The 4,338-nt window shown below is 46.1% G+C and overlaps 1 pseudogene; it reads right to left on the reverse strand.

Annotated features, from left to right (window-relative positions):
- Positions 1–236: 236 nt before the first annotated feature.
- On the reverse strand, positions 237–2,870 carry LOC124327658 (annotated as a pseudogene).
- Positions 2,871–4,338: the final 1,468 nt, after the last annotated feature.

Consider the following 4,338-nt stretch of genomic DNA (forward strand, 5'->3'; position numbering starts at 1 on the left):
TTTTCCGCCGCCGGTAGGCATCACTGCTAGGCAATCTTTGCCAGTTCATACAGCATCAATCACTTCCGCCTGTTGTGGCTTTTATATTTCTAAATCACCAATAACATATGTTAATCTCAATTCACAAATCATAATTAAGATTGATTGACGTAATGCCTATAAATGCCTATGGGCATTAAGCGAACTATAAGATCTTCCCTCCCGGTACAACCCCGCTATAAACTCTAAGGCTGACGCTATAGGGACTGACAGGGGATTCTCGTTCCGTCGAGAACACCAATAAACCCAATTTCTCCACGCCGATTTATATGTCGAGTATGTTGAGGCACGGTTTCCGGCCAAAAGTAGGCTGACCAAAGATTCCGAAAATCCCTCCCTTCGGAAATCTTGCCGGATAACTTCCACGTGGCTAACTGGAGGGAGACGGTTTGAAGCAGTGGATGGGCTACGCCTGTCGCTGATACCAGCAGATTGTGAGATGAGTGGAGGAGAAGCGGCACATCGCATGCCAACTCCAGGAGAATCGGGAACCACGGTTGACCTGGTCAGACTGGACAAATGAGAACCAAATTAGCCTTTTCTCTCCTGAGCTTTTCTAGGCATTTAGGTATTAATGAAAAGGGGAGAAATGCATACCCGGCATGATTGGACCCATTCAATGAGAAGGCATTAACCGCGCTCGCGCCCGGTTGTGGACGCCAAGATACAAAAGATGGAAGCTGCGCGTTCCAGTGAGAACTGAAAAGTTCAATGTCAGACGGCCAAACGCAACTCAAATTCCTGAAGACCGAGCGATCCAATAACCAATCGCTGGAATCGCACTCAGAACGTGAATTTCTATCGGCTTCCACATTCATTACTCCAGGAAGGTGGACAGCTTCTATTGAGATATTTCGCATCTCACAGAATTCGGTTAATTTCTTAGCTGTGGTCGTCAATTCGCTTGACCTGGTTCCCCCTCCCTTGTTTATGTAACACACGGCCGTTGAGTTTCAAGGTACATTCGAATGGAAAGGCCCTGCGCTTCCCCGGCGAATGATTGTAAAGCGTAGAGAGCTCCAGTGAGCTCCTACTGATTAATGTAAGGAAGTCTGTGCAGTTGTCCAAGGACCGCGTGTCGCAACGTCATCACAAACTGCACCCCAGCCGGACATAGACGCATCCGAACAAATCTCAATGTCAGGGATTGTTGGGAAAAATCTTTGCCATTCAACGCGCTCAGATTTGATACCCACCACTCCAAATCTAGTACTGAACCAGAAGAGAGAGTACATTTAACATTCAGGTCACCTCCCACCCTCTTTGACTCTGTAATATAGAAGTTTTGCATACTTCTGTAATGGAATTGTGCGAAGGGAATTGTTGGAATAGCCCAAGTAAAGTTCCCGAGAATAGCCGTTACCTTGCGTAATGAAACCTCACCGTCGGCTAATGCTTTTTTACACATGTCCATCACATCTTGCACCTTGGCCGCGGGTAATGAAAAGAACAGTCTTTCTGAATCTTCAATCATCCCTAGATATTCGATACATTTTGAGGGAATGGTGGTGGACTTGTCCCAATTGATAAGGAAACCTAAAGATTCTAAAATGCCTAGAGTGGTTTTTAAATCGGAGCGCAACCCCTCCTCAGTCTCATTCATAATCAGGAAATCGTCAAGGTAGAGTACTAGTCTGATCCCTCTTTTCCTCAAAAAGGCAACGACAACTTTCAAAAGCTTTGTGAAGATTCTAGGGGCTGGGGCAAGACCAAAGGCCATGCATTTAAACTGAAAAACACGCCCTTCCCATTGAAAACGTAGATATCTTTGGAGGGAGTTATGAACAGGCACGGTCAAATACGCGTCTTTGAGATCTAATTTTATAAACCAGTCCCCTTTTCTATCTAAAAAACGGACAGTTTCTAAATTTTCCATCTTAAAGTGCTCATAAACAATAAATTTGTTGAGCGGTTTAAGATTGACGATTGGCCTATGCCCTCTCGTCTTTTTTGGTACACAAAAGAAAGAACAGACAAAACCGGCCGATCCATCCGTGCTTTCCTCAATTGCCCCTTTTTTTAAAAGACTTTCTACTTCCGTCTTACACGCAGCTTGCATTTCCTCAGACATGGAAACGTCACGAGGTGATGAGCTTTGCAAAGGTTCGGAAATAAAATTGATTCTAAGACCCTCCGCTACTGTGTCTAAAACCCAGGGGTCGTCAGTCACCGCTAGCCAATGATCAGCGAACGAGCTCAATCTGGCACCGACTTTGATGTCTATTGAAGATGTTACATTTATAAATGGGCGAGATAACTCATACCTTCTTGGGTTGGGATTCCCGCGTCCACGACCGCCTCTGGGATCGCCACCTCATCTCCGTCCTCTCGGTCTACCACCACGATAAAAATGTGGCACGCCGTAGTGAGTATGGCGTGTTTCCGGAGGTATCTGTTGGTCACGTCTGGTCGACCGAACTGGATTCCTTCGGTCTGTGGCAGCCACCGCCTTGTCTCTTCTAGCTAGCGTCTCGTCTTGATTGGCCTCGGTCAGCATCTTTTCAAGGAAACGGCCGGTGAAAAGGAGCTCGCGGGTCTCCTTACCGGTTGCAAAGCAGTTGTCATCTTTCAGCAGATAATCAACTCTGGGGTCCGTGAAGTGTACGACGGACTCACGGCGTTTCTTGGAGATGTGGACGAACGCACGGCCCCACTGCTGCAGGGCTGCCTGGACTGAGCGACGCCGTGGCTTCTTCCAACGTTGCGAGCCGTGAATAAAGGTCGATCAACGGGGGACCGATGTCCATAATTTTGAGCTGGGTTCGAACTAACGCTTCTTCCCTAGCACTGACCGATTTAAGAACGCCTTTATCCTTGGACCGACGGCTCATTTATGCGTCTAGCTTGGGAGGCATAAGAGAAAAGTCCGTAACCTCATACGCTAACTGAAATTCTTTAGAATTTAACTTCGACTGCTCAGTTGAAACGCCAACCGATAAAAGTGACGCTATTTCCTCGCAGATCGCTTTGGGTACTGGACGGGACGCTGGTGGGGACGGGACGTCGACGACGGCAACCACTTCTATTTCTTGTCTGGGTTCCACACTCTGGCCTGCTTTAGATGGGCCTGCTCTTGCCTGAGCCCCTTCCAAGGCGGTTGGTACACCGCTTGCCGTCGCTATTTTTCTAACGGGTAACGATGGCTCCTCAGTGGCAAAACGGACGCTACTCTGTGGCCGCCAAGGGCGACCATGGTCAATTTTTCCCTCTTCGTCTTCGTATTCTGCCCCGTCGTCATCTCTTGGCGTATCTTCATAAAATTCATCTTCTGGCACGAATTCACGATGAGTTGGGTAAGACCGGGGATCCTGCTTGCACTCGAAATAAGCGCCGTACGTTCTGGCGTGATCACGAACGTAAGAATCTTGAATTGGTGGTTGGCCCCACGCGTCGTCATCGTTAAAATACTGGAGATACGGATTTTCGTTACGTGGGTAGGCGGTTTCGAATGCGCGTCTCAAGGGCGATCTTTCACGATAGATGGGACGGTCAAATCTCTCTCTTTCGTCTGGGACGTAACGATTGGGGTCAAAGAACACACGGGAATTATTCCAACCTTCTGCTTCACGAATAAGCCCATTTGTTAACCTGTCGACGCGAACGTGTTCGACACGTGGATTCCTCGGGGCGCGAGGAAAATTTTGCGACAACATAACCGTATAAGAGCTAGAAAAAGTCTGAGGAAAAAGGGGCGTTGTATGTAGCGAGGAAAAAGAGCTTTGAAGAGCTAAATATATCGTCTACACCCTTAGGGTCGAAAGTAGTTACTTTCGTTGTATAACTAGTCGTATTTACCTACAAGTTGGCACATTGTGATCGTCAATCGGAAAATTTGCAACTCTGCCATGAAAATAGGACGGACTGTAGCTATGCTCACTGCAGAAATTGTAAACCTTGTTGCGATTTGTATATGTTTTGTCCAAAAGTCGGACGACTTCCTATTGAAGAACATCAGTGTGTAATTGTTGAAAAATTAAAATATTTAATAACTCCGCAATTAGACACAACCACAGTATGTTTTGACATACAGACATTGGGTTCTGATAAAAGGACATTTTTCCTGAAGATGGGAAGCTTATCGCAATTATTTTATGTGTAATGAAAAATTTTCATGAACAGAACTTAAATAATCATATATTTCCAAACTCATTAGAGTTACCTGTGACATATGTTAAATCTAAATCAAATCTGTCGTACTGGTATATTTACTCGGAATAATAAGCGTGAATCAATGAGCCAATTAATTTTCGTTTCGCATGTCTAACCTGCGCTTGTTTCTAGAGACCATTAGCCTAGCAG

The sequence above is a fragment of the Daphnia pulicaria genome, chromosome 2, assembly GCF_021234035.1.
Source record: "Daphnia pulicaria isolate SC F1-1A chromosome 2, SC_F0-13Bv2, whole genome shotgun sequence".
Lineage (NCBI taxonomy): Eukaryota > Metazoa > Arthropoda > Branchiopoda > Diplostraca > Daphniidae > Daphnia > Daphnia pulicaria.